The following is a 23,271-nucleotide window of genomic DNA, read 5'->3' on the forward strand; positions in this document are numbered from 1 at the left end:
AACCCTGCTAAGATACAGCATAAAAGTAGCAGTTTGAAAAATGGCTGGGGATAGGGGAAGAAGATTTATTTACTAATCTCAGAGCATGCACTGGAGGGGCAGAGATCTTTAGGAGACTTCTCCAAGAACAGAAGAGCCAGTGGGCACTGTTTAACTCCCCTGCCCCTCAAGCCTAGGTGCATGGACAGCCATGGGAACCAGTGTAGCACAAACCTCTCCACTTAGCTTGCTAATGTGTGCCCCACCCCTGCACTCTACTGCACACTTACTCTCTCCAACATCCTTTTATCCCCAACTTCTCCAAAATGGCTCCAGGTATCTTCTCATAGACCTACACAAACCTGGCTAACAGGTTTCCAATATAGGGATCCTGCAAGAGGAAGAGGGAGTGAAGGGAGTAGAAAACATTTTTGAAGAAATAATAGTTGAAAATGTCCCAAATCTGGGGAAGCAAACAAATCCAGATACAGAAGGCACAGAGTCCCCAGCAAAATCAACCTAAGGAGGTCCACACCAAGACACATAGTAAGTAAAATGGCAAAAAGCAGTGCTAAAAAGAGAATTTTATGATCAACAAGAGAAAAATCAGTTACATACAAGAAAAACCTATAGGGCTATCATCTGTTTTTCCAGCAGAAACTTTGTAGGCCAGAAGAGAGTGGCATGATATGTTTAAAGTGCTGAAAGGAAAAAAAAAATTCAACTAAGAATACTCTACCCAGGAAGGCTACCATCCAGAATAGTTGAACAGATAAAAAGTTTCCCAAACACAGGTTGAAGGAATTCATCACCACTAGGGCAGTCCTATAGGAAATGTTAAAGGGCACTCTTTGAGCATAAAAGAAAAGTACAAAGTACAAAAAGCAGTAAAATAATGCATATTTATAAAAATCAGTGAAGGGCTTCAAAAATATCAAAGGATATAAAGTATCACATCATATACTAAAAACGTGTGGGAGAAAAGTAAAAATTTAGTGCTTTTAGAATGGGTTCAAACTTAAATGACTATCAACTTAATGTAGACTGTTATATGCATAACACATATCAACCTAATGGTAACCATGAATCAAAAACTGGTAATAGATATGCAAAAAATAAAGAGAAAGGAATCCCAGTATATCACTAAAGAAATCCAGTCAACCATGAGAGAAGAGAACAAGGAACAGAGAAGAACTAGAAAAATAATCATAAACAAGTAACAAAATGGCAATAAGTACACATCTATCAATAATTACTTGACATGCAAATGGACTAAACTCTCAGAAGACATAGGGTGATAGAATGGATTAAAAAAAGCAAGACCTATGCTGTCTATAAGACTAATTTCAGACCTAAAGTCATAATCAGACTGAAAGTACAGGGATGGAAATGCTTGGCTGGCTCAGTTGGAGGAGTGCACAACTCTTGATCCTGGGGTCATGAGTTTGAGCCCCACATTAAGTGTAGAGATTACTTAATAAATAAAACTTTTTAAAAAAAGTGAAGGGGTGGTGCTTGGTGGTGTAGTCAGTTAAGGGTTTGACTCTTGCTTGTGGCTCAGGTCATGATTTCAAGGTTGTGAGATCAAGCCCTGAGTCAGGCTCTACAATCGGCAGTCTGCTTGGGATTCTCTCTCCCTCCCGTCTCACCCCCTGCACTCTCATTCTCTCTCTCTCTCTTAAACAAATAAATCTTAAAAAAAAAAGTGAAAGGATGGAAAATCATTTATCAAGCAAATGGAGGGGAAAAGAAGCCTGGGGTAGGAGTACTTATATTGGACAAATAGGCTTTAAAACAAAGACTGTAACAAGAGACAAAGAAGGACACTACATAATCATAAAGGAAATAATCCAACAAGAAGACAAAGCGATTGTAAATATTTATGCACCCAACATGGAAGCACCCAAATACGTAAAGCAGCTGTTAATCATCATGACAGAAGTAATTGGAAGTAGCACAATAATAGAAGGGCACTTTAACACTCCATTTACATCGATGGTTGGATTATCTAAACAAAATCAACAAGGAAATAGCTTTTAATGACACAAGGACCAGTTGGATCTAACATATATTCAAAACATTCCATCCTAAAACAGCAGAATACACATTCTTTTTGAGTGCACATAAAACATTCACCACAGTACATCACATGTTAGGCCACAAAACAAGTCTCAACAAATTCAGAAAGATGAAGTTGTATCATTCATCTTTTCCAAGCACAATGGTATGAAACTCAAAATCAACCACAAGAAAAAAATATAGAACACAAATATATGGAAATTTTTGTCAGACAACATGTTATTAAATAATGAATGGGTCAACCAAGAAATCAAAGAAATAAAAAATATACAGAGACAAATGAAAATAAAAACAATAACCCAAAATGTTTAGGATGTTCCTTCTTCATTCTAAGAAGGAAGTTTATAACAACATGGGCCTACTTGAAGAAGAAAAATCTCAAATCAACAACCTAATCCAAACAAAACCCAAAACCAATAGAAGGAAAGAAGATTAGAGCAGAAATAAATGAAATAGAAACTTTAAAAAAGGGACACAATGGCTTTGGGGTGGCTCAATGGTTGAGTCCCACATTGGGGTCCCCACAGTGAGCCTGCTTCTCTCTCTGCCTATGTCTCTGTTTCCCTCTCTGTGTCTCTCATGAATAAGTCAATAAACTCTTAAAAAAAAAAAGAAACTTAAAAAAAAAGAGAGAACCTGATCAATGAAACCAGGAGCTGGTGCTCTGAAAAGATCAACAAAAGGCTAGACTCCTACAGGGAGAAAGGGAGGAGGGGGAAATGAGTACACAGTCAAAGTCAGAAATGAAAAAGGAGAAATATTATAAGAATATTATGAGGAATTATATGCCAACATATTGGACAACCTAGAAGAAATGGACAAATTCCTGGAAACATATACACTCCCAAAACTGCATCAGGAAGAAACAGAAATTTTAAGCAGACAGATTACCAGGAATGAAACTGAATCACTAATCAAAAAAACTTTCAATGAACAGAGAAGTCCAGGACCAGATAGCTTCAGAGATGAATTGTACAAAACATTTTAAGAAGAGTTAATACCTATTCTTCTCAAAATATTCCAAAAGATAGAAGAGGAAGGAAAATTTCCAAATTAATTCTACAAGACTAGTATCACCCAGACGCCAAAACCAGATAAAGACACTACAAAAAAAGAGAACTACAGGCCAACATCCCTCATGAATATAGATGTAAAATTCCTCAACAAAATATTAGCAAACCAAATCCAATAATACATAAAAAAAAAATCATTCACCAGATTAAGTGGGATTTATTCCTAGGATGCAAGGGTGGTTCAATATTGGCAAATCAATCAACATAGTATTTCACATCAACAAGGATCAAAACCATATGATTACTTCAATACATGCAGGAAAATATTTGACCAAGTACAATATCTAACCATAATAAAACCCTCAACAAAGTAGGTTTATGGAAACATAACATAATATAGGGCCTATACGAAAAACCCACAGCTAACATCATACTCCATGATGAAAAACTGAGAGCTTTTCCTCCAAGCTCAGGAACGAGATAAAGATGTCCACTCTTACCACTTTTATTACCACAACTGGAAGTCCTAGCCACAGCAATCAGATAAGAAATAAGAGGTATCCAAATTGTAAAGAAGTAGTATAACTCTATTTGCAGATGACATGATACTATATATAGAAACCCTTAAAGACTCCACCAAAAAACTACAAGAACTCATAAATCAATTCAGTAAAGTTGCAGGATACAAAATCAATATACAGAAATGAATTACATTTCTATATGCTAATAATGAAGTAGTAAAGAAAAATTAAGACAATTGTACCCAAAATACCTAGGAATAAATTTAACTAAGGAGGTAAAGGACCTGTACTCTGAAAACTATAAAACACTGATAAAGAAATTGAAGATGACACAAACATATGGAAAGATATTCTATGCTCATGGATTAGAAGAATAAATACGGTGAAAATGTCCACATTATCCAATGCATCCTACAGATTTAATGTAATCCCTATCAAAATACAACAGCATTTTTCACAAAACAAATAATTCTAAAATTTGTGTGGAACCATGGAAATAGCCAAAGAAATCTTGAGCAAGAAGAACAAAACTGAAGCTATCACAATCCCAGATTTTAAGATATATTATAAAGCTTAGTAATCAGGGCAGCCCAGGTGGCTCAGTGGTTTAGCACCGCCTTCAGCCCAGGGCCTGATCCTGGAGACCCGGGATCGAGTCCCATGTCAGGCTCCCTGCATGGAGCCTGCTTCTCCCTCTGTGTCTCTGACTCTCTCTCTCTGTGTCTCATGAATAAATAAATAAAATCTTAAAAAAAAAAAGCTTAGTAATCAAAACAGTATGATCACCAGAACAGAATAGAGAGCCTAGAAATAAACCCATGATTATATGATCAATTAATTTATGACAAAGGAGGCAGGGATATGCAATGGGAAAAAGGCCCTTTGATAAATGGTGTTGGGAAAACTGGACAGCTACATGCAGAGAATGAAACTGGACTATTTTCCTACACCATAAACAAACAAAAAAACTCAAAATGGAATGAAGACCTTTATGTGAGACCTCAAACCATAAAAATCCTAGAAAAGGGGCACCTGGGTAGCTCAGTTGGTTGTGTCCAACTCTTGATTTTGGCTCAAGTCATGATCTCTGGTCATGAGATCAAACCCCAAGTTGGGCACTATGCTCAGTGGGGAGTTGACTTTGGATTCTATCTCCCTTTGCCCCTCCCCTTTCTACTTGCACATGTGCTCTCTAAAATAAATAAATAAATCTTACAAAAAAAATTCTAGAAGAGAGTGCAGGCAGTAATTGCTCTGACACTGGCCATGCCAACTTTTTCTAGGTATTTCTCCTGAGGCAAAGGAACAAAACAAAAATAAACTACTGAGACTACATCAAAATGAAAAGCTTTTGCACAGCAAGGGAAACAACAAAACAAAGACAACCTACTGAATAGGAGAAGATATTTGCAAATGATCTACCTGCAATGCTGAAATATCTACCTCAACTCTTAGAAGTGAATCCTACTTCATACTATACTTAAAGAATTACAGACTGCTTTGGTGACCCAAAACACAGATTTTCTTTATAATCTTGGGACAAGGATGACCTTCCTAAAAAGACCCAAACTCCAAAAGCCATAAAGGCAAAAACTTAGGAAAATTTAATACTGGCAAGAGTGTGAAGAGCTAAATATTCCCTACCCTGGCATAAGTGTGGATAGATAGACTCTATTTCAAATAATAATTTGGTAGTAGCCAGCTTTTAATACACATAAACTGATTTAGAATCTCTAGGAGTCTCTCCTACAGACATAGTCATGCATGGCTATGCACAAAAAAAAAAAAAAAAAAAGTGAGATACTGTTTCTCATAGTCATAGGGAAGAAACACCCTAAAATACAAAGCAATGAAAGGTTACATCAGGTCAATTGCCTGACCCTGAGACCGTGACCCCGAGCCAAAATCAAGAGTCAGATGCCTAACTGACTGAGCCACCCGGGCGCCCTTGACTAGTCTTATGAGCCCTTTCTCTTCAGAACATGGAGCTCTGTCTTGTTCTTCCATCCTAGTGCATTCTGCATTATTGGAGAGTTAATGTAACCTTTCATTGCGCTGACTGTAGAGGCTGATTGGGATTCTCCCCCCTCTCCCTCTGGCCTGCACCCTCACCTCCATTGCTTGTACTCTCTCCTCTCTCTCTCTCAAAAAAAAAAAAAAAAAAGACTAATCAAAAGAGCAGGTCCAGTTTTTATAATGGCCTAAAAGACCTGGAGGGATACCATACTATTTTCTGAAACCAAGTATTTAGTATTGTCATTAAAGTGTATAAATACCATTTCAAGCAAGTGCCAAATGGAAGACCAAGACCTGGAAAGAGTCTTCTGAACAAGAAACACCAAGGCAGTCTTCTACTCCAACCACACTGTCAGTGGCCATGATGATGCCAAGTGAGCAAGTGTTAGCCAGATTACTGAGTGTTTACCACGTCATCGATTTGTACAATGTTCCAGACAGTTTCGGTTGCTAGGATAAGTGCACTGACTGAAACCAATGAAGGCTGGACAACCTGTTATTTCAAAGTCATTGAAAATACCACCTTTTTGGACATTAATGTCTACAGTTTTTCTCCTTGGGCATGCCAGTTTCTTAATTCTAATACTGCAGAAACGGGATTCGGGCCAGCAGTTTCAGCTAGTGTTCTTGGAAGGACTTCCATTACATCTGCATTAGAACACAACAGAATTTTCTATACCACTCAATGTTCATGAATATTCAGTTAACCATAGGGCCAACTTTATCTCTGGAGCACCACTCCCCACAAGAAGAGCTCTTGCTTCACTAAACAGCAAATGATACATAGGGCATCGTGAATGGAACGCTCAGCTTCATCAATCACCAATTTGTTAGAACCATGCACAATTGTAACTTCTTTCCCAGTGATTTTGAGCAGTTTGCCAGAATCACTTAAATTGATCCCCTCAGCTAGCTCAGTCAAATCCAACATGTCCCCAGTGAACTGGTCAAATTAAACAACTGGGTTGGTTCCAGTTGCCTTACAGAGAACTTCAGTGTCTTCTCTTTGAATATCTCTAGCCACCGTAATCTTCATTTTGTTCAGGAAATGTAATGCAAGATCACTAAGAGCAGCATCTCTTAAGAATAAACTTCTGTATAAGAACATTATATCCGGCTTAAAAATTTTGCTTCACTAAATTTAGAATATAGGCTCTCTTCTTTCTTAGCATTGGGCCCATCTGGACATATCGGAAATTACTATGTAATTATCCCTATCTGTTTTGGGAGCACATAAGGAAAACTGAGTAAGCCCAATCTTAGCCTTTTTAACTCTGGTTAGGTCATCTTTTGGGTGACAACCAGCTGTTTTACATTTGTAGTCATCATTTGTCTCACTCAATTTCATTATATATACATATATATATATGCTATATAAAGTACATAAACTGTACACATAACTATACATGAGATTCTTGATCTCAGGGTTGTAAATTCAAGCCTCATATCATGGGTAGAGATTACTTAAATACATAAACTTAGGGTGCTTGGGTGGCTCAACTGGTTGAACGTCTGACCTTTGGTTTTGGCTCAGGTCATGATCTCAGGGTCATGGAATCAAGTCCCTCACTGGGCTCCACACTTGGCAGGAAGTCTGCTCAGCAGGGAATCTACTTGAGATTCCCTCTCTCCCAAGTAAAAAAATAAATCTTAAAAGAATAATAATAAAAAAATAAAAATTAACCAGAACAAAACAAAACAAAACAAAAACACTATTCACCCCATTCCCTGACCCTGGCAACTACCATTCTGGTTATCAATGAGGTTGTTTTTTAAATTTTTTTTTTTTTAGATTCCACCTGGGAGAGACATCATAATTATTTGTTTTTCTCCATATGACTTACTTTACTTGGCATAATACCCTTGAGGTTTCTTAACTAGTTTGGTATCTCTAACCTCTACACCAGTAGCTGCAGCCAAGTCCATCACTTCCCTCACTGCATTTCCACTTAATGGGGAAAGCAGACTTGAACATGAAGAAAATGTTTGAGTTCAGTGAAGTGGTTGCATTTTTTAACAGTTTCTCTGTCACTCAGTTCCACGGGTCAAGACGAGTTAAGGTTTCAATACCCTTTTCCAAATCCTTCTGGAATGACTTGGAAATTATGGATGAATCCCTTTCTGAAAAAGCTTCATACAGGAATCTAAGAGAACCAGCAATGATCATCATAAGTGTGGTACCACCTCCTACTTTATCTTGAGCCTTAGACAGCTCTGCCAGCATTCTGGCTGTTGGGTTATAATGCTTGCATTTGCTTCAGAACAGTGATGACATCGTTTGTAATGGTCACATCACCTTTCCTGTGTCAATTATTTTTATCTTTTTTTGTCCTAGGCTTGTTCTAATAGCATTGGCAATGGCTTTGACCATGGAGAACTTGAAGTAAATTTGGGTTGGCTTCTGCAGTTCTCATAGGTGCTTTTCCTGCAGCTGCTAGCAGCCCTGGGGAGCATCCATTCCAGAGCACCACTGTTTGGACATGGTAAGCCTGGAGAGTTTGGGTGAGCTCAGAAAGGACAGATGGGTGTGGGTTCCAATTGGCTGCAGAATAATGGCATGCACTGTTAACCATGTAGATTAGAACATTTCACTCCAAAATATGAAATTTTTGCATATTATCTTGAGCTTAAGGCAACTGAAAAATAGCATGTACAGGAGGAGCTCTCTGCCCTCTACTTTTCTGTCTAAAACCAGGGCATAAATTTCCTAGGAGAAAGGTATTTTGTTTTTTTTACAGAGAGAGCACATGTACACACAAGTTGGGGGTGGGGGAAGGTACAGAAGTGGGGGGAGAGGAGGGAGGAAGGGAGGAGGGAAAGGGAGGGAAAGAGAGAGAGAGAGAGAGAGAGAGAGAGAGAGAGAGAGACTTTTTAAAGAAGGCTCCACACACAGCACAGAGCACAACGAGGAGCTTGATCTCATGACCCTGAGATCATGACCTGAGTTAAAACCAAGAGTTGGGGGCTTGGGTGCTTAACTGACTGAGCCATCCAGGTGCCCATGCCCCCTGCTGTTTTAGTTTCAGAGGTAGAATTTAGTGATTTATCAGTTGCATATACACCCAGTGATCATCACATCAATTTTATTTTTCCTTCCCTTCCCCTAGGTTCATTTCTTAAATTCCACATATGAATGAAATCATATGGTATTTGTCTTTCTCCGTCTGCCTTATTTTGCTTAGCATAATCCCCTCTAGTTCCATCTACTTTGTTGTAAATGGCAAGATTTCATTTTTTTTTTGATGGCTGAGTAGTATTCCATTGTGTATATATACCAAATCTTCTTTATCCATTCATCTGTTGATGGACATCTGGGTTCTTTCCATAGTTTGGCTATTGTGGACATTGCTGCTACAAACATTGGGGTGCAGGTGTCCCTTCGGATCACTCTATTTGTATCTTTGGGGTAAATACCTAGTAGTGCAATTGCTGGGTCATACATAGGGTAGCTCTATTTTCAACTTTTTAAGGAATCTCCATTCTGTATTCCAGAGTTGCTGCACCAGCTTGCATTCCCACTAACAGTGTAAGAGGGCTGGTTCCCCTTTCTCTGCATCCTTGCCAACGTTTGTCATTTCCTGACTTGTTCATTTTAGCCATTCTGACTGGTGTGAAGTGGTATCTCATTGTGGTTTTGATTTGTATTTCCCTGATGCTGAGTGATGTGAACATTTTTTCACGTGTCTGCTGGCCATCTGTATGTCTTCTTTGGAGAAATGTCTGTTCATGACTTCTGCCCATTTCTTGATTGGATTATTTGTTCTTTGGGTGTTGAGTTTGATAAGTTCTATATAGATTTTAGATACTAGCCTTTTATCTGATGTGCCATTTGCAAATATCTTCTCCCATTCTTCTCCCTTTTGGTTTTGTCGACTGTTCCCTTTGCTGTGCAAAAGCTTTTTATCATGATGAAGTTGCTGTGGCTGAGGTCAAAGAGATTTCTGCATGTGTTCTCTTCTAGGATTTTGATGGATTCCTGTCTCACATGTAGGTCTTTCATCCATTTTGAGTCTATTTTTGTGTATGGTGCGAGGAAATGGTCCAGTTTCATTCTGCTTGTGGCTGTCCAATTTTCCCAACACCATTTATTGAAGAGACTTTTTCCCATTGGATATTCTTTCCTGCTTTGTTGAAGAGTAGCTGACCATAGAGTTGAGGGTCCATTTTTGGGTTCTTTATCCATTGATCTATATGACTGGTTTTGTGCCAGTACCATACTGTTTTGAGGATTACAGCTTTGTAATAGAACTTGAAGTCCAGAATTGTGATGCCACCATTCAACAATCCTTTGGCTATTTGGAGTCTTTTCTGATTCTATACAAATTTTAGGATTATTTGTTCCAACTCTGTAAAATAAGATGGTATTAAAAAAATTTTTTATTGGAGTTCAATTTGCTTACATATAGCATATCACCCAGTGCTCATCCCATCAAGTGCCCCCCTCAGTGCCTGTCACTCAGTCACCCCAACCCCCCACCCACCTCCCTTTCTACTACCCCTTGTTCGTTTCCCAGAGTTAGGAGTCCCTCATGTTCTGTCTCCGTCTCTGATATTTCCCACTCATTTTCTCTCCTTTCCCCTTTATTCCTTTTCACTATTTTTTATATTCCCCAAATGGATGAGACCATATAATGTTTGTCCTTCTCCAACTGACTTATTTCATTCAGTATCATACCCTCCAGTTCCAGTTGATGGTATTTTGATAGGGATTCCATTGAATGTATAGGCTGCTCTAAGTAGCATAGACATTTTTTAATAATATTTGTTCTTCTGACCCATGAGCATGGAAAGTTTTCTATTTCTTTGTGTCTTCTTCAATTTCTTTTCATGACTGTCATGACTGTCAGAAAACTAGTGAGTTTTCTGAGTACAGATCCTTTGCCTCCTTGGTTAGGTGTATTCCTAGGTATCTTATGGTTTGGGGCACAATTATAAATGGGATTGACTCCTTAATTTCTCTTTCTTCTCATTGTTAGTGCATAGAAATGCAACTGATTTTTGTGCATTGATTTTACATTCTGCCACTTTGCTGGATTCATGTAGGAGTTCTAGCAATTTTAGGGCTGAGAATTGGGTTTTCCATACAGAGTATCATGTCATCTGTAAAGAGTGAGAATTTGACTTCTTTGCCGATTTAGATACCTTTCATTTCTTTTTGTTGCCTGATTGCAGAGGCTAGGACTTCTAGTACTAAGTGGAACAGCAGTGGTGAGAGTGGACATCCCTGCCATGTCCCCAACCTTAGGGAAAAGCCCTCAGTTTTTCCCCATTGAGAATGATATTCACCGTGGGCTTTTCATAGATGACTTTTATGACACCGATCTATGTTTCCTCTATCTCTACACTGTGACAAGTTTTAATCAAGAAAGGATGATGTACTTTGTCAAATGCTTTTTCTGCATCTTTGAGAAGATTATATGGTTCCTGTCCTTTATTAAAGTAGTGTATCACATTGATTGATTTGTGGATGTTGAACCACCCTCACAGCCCAGGAATAAATCCCACTTGGTTGTGGTGAATAATCTTTTAATGTACTGTTGGATCATATTAGGCTAGTATCGTGATGAGAATTTTTGCATCCATGTTCATCAGGGATATTTGTCTGTAATTCTTCTTTTTGGTGGGGTCTTTGTCTGGTTTTGGGATCAAGGTAATGCTGGCCTTAAAAAATGAGTTTGGAAGTTTCCCTCCCATTTCTATTTTTTTGAAATAGCTTCAGAAGAATCAATATTATTCTTTGAATGTTTGGTAGAATTCCCTTGGAAGCCATCCAGCCCTGGACTCTTCTTTGTTGGGAGGTTTTTGCTTCAATTTCATTGCTGGTTATGGGTCTGCTCTGATTTTCTATTTCTTCCTGTTTCAGTTTTGGTAATTTATGCATCTGTAGGAATGCATCCATTTCTTTCAGATTTCCTAATTTGTTGGCATATAGTTGCTCATAATATGTTCTTATAATTGTGTTTCTTCAGTGTTGGTTGTGATCTCTCCTCTTTCATGATTTTATTTGGATCTTTTCTCTTTTTGACAAGTCTGGCCAGGGGCTTGTCAATCTTATTCTTTCAAAGAACAAGCTCTTCATCTTGTTGATATGTTCTATTGTTCTTTTGGTTTCTATTTTCATTGATTCCTGCTCTAATGTTTATTACTTCTCTTCTCCTGCTAGGTTTAGGCTTTCTTTGCTATTCTTTCTCTAGTTCCTTTAGGTCTAAGGTTAGGTTGTACATTTGAGAACTTTGTTTCTTGAGAAGGGATTTTATTACTATATACTTCCCTCTTAGGACTGCTTTTGCTGCATCCCAAAGGTTTTGAACGGTTGTGCTTTCATTTTCATTTGTTTCCATGACTTTTTAAAATTCTTTTTTTTTATTTTTTTTAAAGATTTATTTTTATTTATTTATGATAGACATAGAGAGAGAGGCAGAGACACAGGAGGAGGGAGAAGCAGGCTCCATGCCAGGAGCCCGATGTGGGACTCGATCCCGGGACTCCAGGATTGCGCTCTGGGCCAAAGGCAGGCGCTAAACCGCTGAGCCACCCAGGGATCCCTAAAATTCTTTTTTAATTTCCTGGTTGACCCATTCATTCTTTAGTAGGATGCTCTTTAGCCTCCATGTATTTGAGTTCTTTCCAAACTTCCTCTTGTGATTGAGTTCCATTTTCAAAGCCTTGTGGTCTAATAATATGCATGGAACAATCCCATTCTTTTGGTACTAGTTGTGACCTGATTTGTGACCCAGTATATGATCTATTCTAGAGAATGTTCCATGTGCACTCAAGAAGAATGTGTATTCTGTTGCTTTAGGATGGAATGTTCTGGGTTGCCTGGGTGGCTCAGTGGTTGAGCGTCTGCCTTCAGTTCAGGGCATGATCCTAGAGTCCCCAGATTGAGTCCCACATCAGGCTCCCTGCATGGAGCCTGCTTCTCCCTCTGCCTGTCTCTGCCTCTGTGTTTCTCATGAATAAAATCTTTTTTAAAAGGATGGAATGTTCTGAATATATTTTGAAGTCCATCTGGTCCAGAGTGTGATTCAAAGCCCTTGTTTCCTTATTGATCTTCTAGATAATCCATCCATGGAAGTTAGTGCGGTGTTAAAGTCCCTTACTATTATTGTATTATTGATGTGCTTGTTATTAATTGGCTCATTTAACTGGCTGCTCCCATGTTAGTGGCATATTTACAATTGCTAGATCTTGTTAGACCCTTTAGTTATGATATAGTGTTCTTATTACAGTCTTTGTTATCTCTGTTCTGAAATCTAATTTGTCTGATATAAGGATTGCCACCTCAGCTTTCTTTTGATGTCCATTAGCATGATAAATGGTTTTCCACCCTTCACTTTAAATCTGGAGGTGTTTTAGGGTCTAAAGTGAGTCTCTTGAAGACAGCACATCAATGGGTCTTGCTTTTTTTTTTTTTTTATCCAATCTGATACCCTGTGCCTTTTGATTGGGGCATTTAGCCCATTTACAATCAGAGTAACTATTGAATGATATGACTTTAGTGCCATTCTATTAACTGTAGAGTCACTGTTTCTGTATATTGTCTCTGTTCCTTCCTGGTCTCTTTTGGGCTCTTTGCTTAAAGGATCCTTTTCAATATTTCTTGCAGGGCTGGTTTGGTTGTCACATATTCTTTTAGTTTTTGTTCATCCTGGAAGCTTTTTACCTCTTCTATTTTGAACGAGATCCTAGCTGGATAAACTTTTCTTGGCTGCATGTTTTTTTCATTTAACACCTTGAATAGATCATGCCAGTCCTTTCTGGCCTGCCAGGTCTCTGTGGATAGGTCAACTGCCAGTCTAATGTTTCTAACCCTTGTGGGTTTCATACAGACCTACAGGATTTTCTCTTTGTCTGAGATTTGTAAATTTCACTGTTATATTTAGGGTGTTGACCTATTTTTATTGATGGGGGGGGGGTTCTTCATGCCTCCTTGACTTGGATGTCTGTTTTCTTCCCCCAGATTAGGACAGTTCTCCGCTATAATTTGCTCCAATATACCTTTTGCCCCTCTTTTTCCTCTTCTTCTGGGATCCCAATTAGTCTAATATTGTTTCACTTTATGGTATCACTCATCTCTTGATTTTTTTTCCCCCTGGTGATCCAGTAGTTCTCTTTTACTCAGCTTCTTTATTCTCCATCATTTTGTCTTCTGGATCATTAATTCTCTCTTCTGCCTCATTTATCCTAGCAGTTAGAGCCTCCATTTTTTATTGCATCCCTTGTTAATAGTCTTTATTTCAACTTGATTAGATTTTAGTTTTTATTTCTCCAGAAAGGAATTCTCTAGCATCTATGCTTTTTTCAAGCCCTGCTAGTATCTTTATAGTTGTCATTCTGAACTCTAGTTCTAACATCTTACTTATGTTCATACTGATTAAGTCTCTGGCAGTTAGTACTGCCTCTTGTTCTTTTTGAGGTGAATTTTTTTCATCTTGTCATTCTACCTGGATAAGTATAGATGGACAAGGAAACAAAATACTAAAATGGCAACAACCCCAGAGAAATATACACTAAAAAAAATAAGAGCCAAAACCAAAGGAAAAAAATAAGAGTGCAAGAGGATATAATCAAACAGGTGAACAGAATAGAGAAATACACTAGGTCCTGTGTATATTTTGGTCCATTTGTTAGAAAACAAGTCCCAAAACTGTAATGAAAGAAAAACTGGGGCAGCCTAGGTGGCTCAGCAGTTTAGTGCTGCCTTTAGTCCAGGCCATGATCCTGGAGACCTGGGATCAAGTTCCACATTGGGCTCCCTGCATGGAGTCTGCTTCTCCCTCTCCCTGGGTCTCTGCCTCTCTTTGTGTCTCTCATGAGGAGAGGAAAGAAGAGAGGAAAGAAAGAAGAGAGGAAAGAAAGAAGAGAGGAAAGAAAGAAGAGAGGAAAGAAAGAAGAGAGGAAAGAAAGAAGAGAGGAAAGAAAGAAGAGAGGAAAGAAAGAAGAGAGGAAAGAAAGAAGAGAGGAAAGAAAGAAGAGAGGAAAGAAAGAAGAGAGGAAAGAAAGAAGAGAGGAAAGAAAGAAGAGAGGAAAGAAAGAAGAGAGGAAAGAAAGAAGAGAGGAAAGAAAGAAGAGAGGAAAGAAAGGAGAGGAAAGAAAGAAGAGAGGAAAGAAAAACTTCTATGTACAAAAAAAGTACAATGAAAGGATGGCATGTAACTGTAAATAGGTGAACAGAACAAAACACTATATACTGATTGTATTTTGGTCAGTTAGAAGAAATTATATCTCAAAGTTGTAGGGAAAGAAAAACATTTGTATATAAAAATAAAATTAAATACATTGAGAGGATAGAATGTGACTGTAAAGATGAAAATTTAAAAAGGCTTTAACAAAACAAAAAAAGAAAAAACAAAACAAAACAGCAAACATGATCAGACAGGTGAAGAGAATAGAGCCATACACTAGATTCTGGATATATTTTGCTCTTTTGGAAGAAACTGCATCCCCAAATTATAAAGACAGAAAATACTCATACACATGCACACACACACACACATTATAAAATTAAATACAACAAAAGGGTAGAATGTAACTGTAAAAACAGAAATTAAATAAAAAAGAAGGTGATAAAATATCTATCCCCAACATAGGGTTCAAACACACAACCGAAATTAAAAGTCACACATTCCACCAACTGAGCCAGCCAGGTACCTTGAGAAAGGTGTCCTCCTACCCCAGGAGGAGGGAACACTCATCACTGGAAATGGAAATCAATACCAAGGGAAGTCTGTATAAACTGGACTAAAATAACCTTTTTCTTCCATTAGTTTCCACATTAGTTTTCTGGTAACTTTCCCCACAATATACTACCCCTACCAGTCTAACCCCTTTCTTTTGTCTACTTCACAATTTATCACTTTTTGTTAAAATGGTATATAAACCCCAAATCTACATACTTCTTTGAAGTTTTCACTTTTCTATAAAGTCTCCTATAAAAACAAAGTAAGATCTGTATGTTTTTCACTCATCAATCTGTCTTTGGACTGCTAAATTCACAGGGATTCTAAGAGCATAGAGTTAAAGTTTTCCTCTCCAACACCTTGCAGGTTATCAGTTGACTGCAGAAAAAAGGTGGAAGTAAAGGACTATTTATGAGCTTGTGTATTGATTGTTTAAAAATCAAGAATTGGGGATGCCTGGGTGGCTCAGTGGTTGAGGGTCTCCCTTTGGCTTGGGTCATGATTCCAGGGTCCTAGGATCAAGTCCTACATTGGGCGCCCTGCAGGGAGTCTGCTTCTCCCTCTGCCTAGGTCTCTGCCTCTGTGTCTCTCATGAATAAATAAAATCTTTAAAAATAAATAAAATCAAGAATTATATGTATTGTATTTAAAGAAATAGCAAAGAAACTTTTCATCAAGTTACTCCTAAAGTCTTATTAAATCCCAAAGATAACCAACAAAAATTTTTAGATATTTAAGTTTATTAAAAATTTGAAAAAAAAATTTGAATATTTAACAATTTATTGAAGTCAGAAAAAAATTCTTGATATATAAAAATCTAGAAAGGTAGGCTCAGAAATTAGATTTCAAAGGATTGAGAAAGGATTCCTTATCTGAGTTTTTAGTATTACATTCCTTGTCAAACTGGGACTTGGAGGCCTTCTGGCATTCTACCCCTGACTAACCAACCTGACAAAGGAGTCAGCAGTAGCACACAAAACTGTGGGTAGAGATTCATATTCATTCTTATCCAAATGCAGCAAAAAGCACCAGGTTTCCTACTCACTAGAATGTAGCTTCTACTGCAATTCTTTAGAGTAATGAACCCGTAGAATCCATTTCTCCCACTCAAAGAGCCACTTGTGCCTTTGTCCTAATACCTCTGAGAGCTTGCCAGCAGTTAAAACACTGGCTGAATCATCACCATAGGACTCCTCAGATGAATGCAGGTAAAAATGTCTCAGAAGGTGGTTTACTCTGTTCTATTCTTTCACATCTCAAATCCAGTTGGCTGGTCACAGGCAGGTAGAAATGGGTTAATTATTTTAGAACTCATGATAATCTTTTCCAGAAGTAGATTAAGATCATTGTGGCAAAGCATGACAGAAGAACCTTGACCAGTAGTCTTTTCCAAGAAGATGGCAGCATGGGTGTGAAGAAGAGACAAAAGCCATCCTACAAGGGGGAAGGAGAAGGGAATTAGATAGTTTCAGAATGCTCTACACCTGAACTCAATAAGATGCACTAGAACTTCTGAATTTTTTTAAAAAGATTTATTTATTCATGAGAGACAGAGAGAGAGAGAGAAGCAGAGACACAGGCAGGGAGCCTGATGTGGGACTCGATCCTGGGACTCCAGGATCACGCCCTGAGCTGAAGGCAGACACTTAACCACCGAGCCACCCAGGGATCCCTCGAACTTCTGAATTAAACAGCAAGACAACTCCTGGATTTAAAGAGTCGAAAAAGTAAATACTGACCAAGAGGCAACCTGTACTTAGAAAACCGAGTTAGGATTTTTAAGTAATCCAACATGGGGGAAAGAAGGACATAGGAGACAGTTTGTCACAGCAAGAATACTCATCTTTTGATTTACTTTTTTCAAAAGCTAAGAGGATACTAACCTCCCTACCCACCAATATATCTGATTAAAAATGGGCAGAGGACCTGAACAGACATTTCTCCAAAGATATACAGGTGTGATCAATGGACACATGACAAGATGCTCAACATCACTCATCATCAGGGGAAATGTAAATCAAAACCACAATGGGAGGTCATCTCACACCAGTAAGAATGTCTAGTATCAAAATACAAGAAATAACAAGAGTTGAAGATGTGGAGAAAAGGGAAGTATTGGTGGGAATGTAAATTGGTGCAGCCACTATAGAAGATACTACGGCAGTTCCTCAAAAAAAAAAAAATTAAAGTAGAAATATCATACAACCCGGTAATTCAATTTCTGGGTATTTACCTGAAGAAAACAAAAACATTAATTTGAAAAGAAATATGCACCCCTGTGCTCATTACAGCAGTATATACAATAGGCAAACTATGAAACAACTCAAGTGTCCATTTATAGATGAATGGACAAAGATAGGATATATTTATACAATAGAATATTACTCAGCCATAAAGAAGAATGAGATCTTTCCATCTGCAACAACATGATGGACCTAGAAGACATTATCCGCAGTTAAATAAGCCAGAGACAAAAAGCATGATTTCATTGATATGTGGAGTCTAAAAAACTAAAGAACTGAACAAAAGAGCAAAAATAGACTTATACAGAAAACTAGAGGGGAGGTGGCTGGGGAGATGGGCAAATTAAATCATGAAGCATTACAGATTTTCATTATTGTTTTTAGATTTGAGAGAGAGCATGAATGGGCGTAGGGTGGAGGGGCAGAGGGATAAGCAGGCTTCTCACTGAGCAGGGAGTCCAAGGCAGTTCAATCCCAGGACCCTGGGATCATGACCCGAGCAGAAAGTAGACAACTGACTGAGCCACCCAGACACCCCACATTTTTTTTTTTAAGATTTCACTTATTTATTCATGACAGACACACAGAGAGAGGCAGAGACATAGGCAGAGAGAGAAGCAGGTTCCCTGTGGAGAGCCTATGAGGGACTGGATCCCAGGATCCCAGGATCACGACCTGAGTGGAAGGCAGACTCTCCACCACTGAACTACCAAGGTGCCCCATACCCCGCATTTCAATCACTGTATTGCACATCTGAAATTAGTAACATTGTTTAATTAACATACCAAATTTTAAGTAAAAATAACAAAATTTCAAAGAAAAAAAAACTAAGAGGAAGGTAGACTATCACATTCTTTTCCCAGGGAAAGGCAGAGGCCATTTGGGGAACTGGCAAATCGCTACGTTGAAAACGATCACCTAAGGCAATAAAACAAGTAGCTCCATTCAGAAAAAACGGAGAAGAAAGGAATGGAAGTCCAGAGAGTGGCTTTTTTTTTTTTTTTTAAAGTAAGGAACCCGGGGGAGGGGGGTGTTCAGGGAGGGGGGGGGTGAGAGAGAGAGAGAGAGAGAGAGAGAGAGAGAGAATCTTCAGCAGGCTCCATGCCTTGCCCATGGGGCTCTATCTTACAACCTTGAGATCAGGACCTAAACTGAATTCAACAGTCGGTGGATTAACTCACTGAGCCACCCAGGTGCCCTGAGATAGTGGCATTTTTAACTGTAGCTAGGAGAGGTGTGGGCCTATCCAGTTTACTCAGTTGGGGGAATCTGGGCTTCTTGATGTTAAAGGAGGATTCCTTAGTCAATGTTAATTAGTTAAAATGAGAAATAAAAAAATGACCTCCTCCCAATCAATTTCCTCTTTAAGTGCTGAGGGCCCTCAAAGGCCAAATGCCCACTTAAGACAATGGCTCAGGTCTGGTTCTTAGAGTTCACAGGCCTGGATGGTTGAAGGACAGCACACAGGCCAAGAAGAATGCTAATACCCCAACGTGTTGGTATAAGGTCAAGGTTCTGATTCAGGTACTACCTCTCCTCCACAAGTGGAGCTGAATTCATCACGACAGGTGAGGCCAACTGCCAACAAGAGGCTAAATTTCCTGTAGTGTCTTCCTTAATTCCCTGGATTTTCTTTTTTAATAGCTGATTTTAATACTTTGGCCGTATTTATTCTACAACGTGGGTCCTTGATTCAACTCCAGTAAGGAAAAGAGTAAAGAAACAGGAGTCTAGCTCAGAAACCAAGAGGCATGCTACCCTCTTCCTGAAGGATGAGCTTTCCTTGATCATTAAATTGGTTTAGGAGCTGCAGGGCAATGGCCTGCCCCTCTAGTCTAGACCACAGAGATCAACGACCTACAGCTGAAAGCCAGGGCACCTGGTTATCACCCAATTAAGGGTTGGGTGCAATGGAACAGAAGTGAAGGAACATTGAGTCGGCACCACCACTGGGTGCCTGCACCCACCCGCCAACACCTCTGGCTTTGGCTCTTCCTGAGAGGCGTTGGCGGCTGGGCAAGGGAACGGCTTTTCACACTTAGGCTGGTGCTCTCCACCCTGCAGCGTTCTGGGGTCTGTCTCTCCAAAGGTGGCTTAACAGGCAGAGGAGAAAGAATCCACCTGGCCCAGGGCCCCCCCGCTGCTGACTTCGCCAGTTTGGGGATCTCTCTATGAGCCAAACATCCAGACCTAACGTGGGTGCATCCTGAAGCCCTGAAGACGCGCAGGGGAAGGCCGAAGCGTGCAAACCAGGCGGCGCGCAGCCGCTCCGGAACGGGTTAATAAGAGCCTTCTAGCAAGGGCCGTCTCTGCCAGTCTGACTCCACCAGGAGGGGGAGAGCCAGACTTCCAAGGGTCCTCCTCCTGCTGAAAGGAATGCCCCAACCGGGCGAACACGGACGGCGAGGGCCCTCCGGGTGCTGGGCACCTGGGCACCTGGGCGCCCCCCTCCCCCGCGCCCCCAGCGCTCACCGCCGTCGTGCGCCTCCAGCCAGGCGCGGTGCTGGCCTGTGAGCCGGCGGCAGAGGAGGGCCACCAGGTGCCGGCGGGCCTGGCCGACCCTGGCCTCCCACTCGCCCGGCTCCGGGGGGTCCCCGCGAAGGTCAAGAGCGCCACGTCACGGCCCAGCTGAGGGCCTGCGGGTGGGCGAGGATCTCCCGCTCCAGCCGGGCCACCGGCTCCACGCGGCTCCCCCGGGAAGCGCTGGTGACGCCGCCGCACCTCCTCGGGCCAGGGCGCGGGGGCGCGGGGCTCCCGGGAGCAGGACCGCAGGTAGTCGGCGAGCAGCTCGCTCAGCGCGTCCGGCTTTCTAGGCCCGGCTGCGCCCCCGCCGGGGAGGGGGGAGGGGGGAGGGGGGAGGGGGGAGGGGCCGCCCCGCCCCAGCTCCGCGGGGCAGTTGTTTTCCTAAGTCCCGAGAAGAGCCTCTGATGGGAATCCCGTCCGCACCTGTTCCGGCCGCAAAGGCCAGGCCCAGAGGCGTGCGCGCGATCGCAGAGGCCTCAGAGACAGACTGGGACTTGGGGGGGTGGTTAGCCTGCGCCTGGGGACTAAGAACCCGGAGGCGACAGTCTGGAAAGTTGGGCTAGACTTTTGCCTCCACTTGAGAAGAGACTGACAGGGCAGCCCGGGTGGCGCAGCGGTTTAGCGCCGCCTTCAGCCCAGGGCGTGATCCTAGAGACCCGGGATCGAGTCCCACGTCGGGCTCCCTGCATGGAGCCTGCCCCCCGCCCCCGTCTCACAAGTGAATAAAAATCTTAAAAAAAAAAAAAAAGAGAGAGAGAGAGACTGACAAAGGCTACGCACAGCCCTCCGCAGACGACTCCCTTGTAAGGGTTATCAGCGTCTCTCGATTGGACAGAAGCATCCAGGTGTGTGCTGGAGATACCTGTCTTTGGATCTGGGATATTTCTCCTGCGGCTGCGGAGTGTTCTCCTGCAGGCTGTTCATTCACTCACGTTTATTCAGAACCTGTTAGCACTGGAGATGTAAGGGAGAACTAGCATGTGGCCCCTGCTCTCAAGAACCCTGCCGTCTAGTGATGAAACAAGCCCCCCTACAGCAGAGTTTAATAATCACTATAGTGGGAATAGTTGAGTACTCAGCTCCAGGATAGTGGCTGCTTCTAAGAAATACATTCCTGTATTTCTTAGAATTCTCTTTATTTTACTGGCCAATTCCTCTCTTATAGTTAATACTTCTTATACCAATCTTTCTCTGCCCATGATACTCTATGGCTTCTTTCTCCTGGTTGGACCCGCACTAATACAGAACTCGTACCAGCAGTGAAAATTCTGGGGGTTCAGTGGTCTGGACTATGTTGAAATATCCCACCCAGGGTGAGAGATGAGTTGGTGAACTTTGCATCACCTATAAGAAAAAAGAGGCAAGACCCTTGGTAGGTCCTTCTGGATTTTGGAGGCAGCATCCACCACATATGAGTGTGTGAATTCAGACCATCTACAGGCCGGCGGATTGGGGAGAACAAGAGAACATTCTGCAGCACGTTTAGGCTGTAGTACAAGCTGCTGTCCCACTTGGGTCTTTTGCTCCAACAGATGCAACAATATGTGATGTGTCAAACAGGGATCCCGTATGGAGACTCCAGCAAATACCAGTAGAAGAATTACAGCACAGACCTCTGGATTTTCAAAGAAAATCTGTGTCCTCTTCTGCAAATAGCTAGTCTCCTTTCAAGAAGCAGGTTCTGACTTGCTACTGGATCATGGTAGAGCCTGAATGGCTAATCATGGGATATCAGGTGACCATATAGCTTGAGCTTTCAGCATGTGGATGTTGTCTGACCTACCTAGACATAAGGCTGGGCATGCACAGCAGCAATCTGTCATCAAGTGGAAATATATATATATATTTATAATTTATATATAATGGACTGAACTCAGGCAGTCCATTAGGCACAAGTAAATTGCATGAGTAGGTGGCTCAGAGCCCTGCAACACAAATTCTTACTGCTTTGCCTCCTCCCTCATTCCATGCCTATGGCCTCTGAAGGATTGCTTATGATCAGTGGACTGAGAGAGGAAAAACTCAAGCCTAGGGATCCCTGGGTGGCGCAGCGGTTTGGCACCTGCCTTTGGCCCGGGGCGCAATCCTGGAGACCCGGGATCGAATCCCACATCGGGCTCCCGGTGCATGGAGCCTGCTTCTCCCTCTGCCTGTGTCTCTGCCTCTCTCTCTCTCTGTGACTATCATAAATAAATAAAAATTAAAAAAAAACTTAAGCCTAGATTATGGATGGGCCTATATGATGTGGTGGTACCACATGAAAGTGGACAGCTGTAGCATCACAGACCCACTCAGGGGTGACTGTGAAGACATTGGTAAAGGAAAATCCTCGCAGGGGCCAGAGATTTAAGCCAGAGATTTGACTGTCCACTTTGTCTGGAGTGAGAGATAGCCAGAGTGCTTATCTGCATTGACTCTTGGGGAATTGCTGATGGTTTGGCTGGATGGTCAGGGCCTTAAAAAGATCAAGATTGGAAGATTGGTGACAAAGGAATCTTAGAGGTATGTAGCTGGATCCCTCTGAATGGTTACAGACTGAAGGTATTCACGTCCCATGTGAAGATTAAGAGCAGACTCTTACTCAGACAAAATGCTGTGCTCTGTGGGTGTCAGAGAGCTTCTTTACCCAGCCAGCACAGTGCTTGTCCTATGGCCCTGTGAACACAGAGGCCATGGCAGCAGGGAGAGTGTATGACGACGATGGAATTCTCTTTACAGAGGTTGAAATGGCCATTGGTACTGCTGGGTGACAGGTCTACCAGCAGTTATAGTGAGCCAACTGAATTTCATCAGGAAGGAATATGAATCTCCCTACATTAAGCTCCCATTTTAACTGTGTTTGACATCTTATGGGTTCCCTTATGGAATTAAAAAAATTTTTAAAAGATTTTATTTATTCATGAGAGACACAGAGAGAGAGGCAGAGACATAGGCAGAGGGAGAAGCAGGGAGCCTGATGAGGGACTCGATACCAGGACCCTGGGATCATGACCCCATGACCCGAGCCAAAGGCAGATGCTCAACCACTGAGCCACCCAGATTCCCTGAATTAAATGTTTTGATATATGTTCATATTTTATTTGCCAGAGAGTCATGATTTTACTTTTTTGAACATTGTATTTTAGCAACAAGCACAGTTTTTTCTTAGATTTGGAGTAGTTTGGTGGTGAGTGGTAAATCTGGCCCTGCCATTGGTTAACTCTTAATAATTATC

The 23,271-nt window shown here is 41.1% G+C and overlaps 1 long non-coding RNA gene and 1 pseudogene across 1 annotated transcript in view; one reads left to right on the top strand and one right to left on the bottom strand.

Moving 5' to 3' along the window:
* The window catches only part of LOC144303231 (uncharacterized), a 58,538-nt gene that overhangs the window by 32,010 nt on the left and 3,257 nt on the right, over positions 1-23,271 (top strand). The window lies entirely within an intron of this gene.
* LOC144302824 (T-complex protein 1 subunit delta-like) lies at positions 6,003-7,979 on the bottom strand (annotated as a pseudogene).

Source organism: Canis aureus, chromosome 32 (genome assembly GCF_053574225.1).
Source record: "Canis aureus isolate CA01 chromosome 32, VMU_Caureus_v.1.0, whole genome shotgun sequence".
NCBI classification, from domain to species: Eukaryota; Metazoa; Chordata; class Mammalia; order Carnivora; family Canidae; genus Canis; species Canis aureus.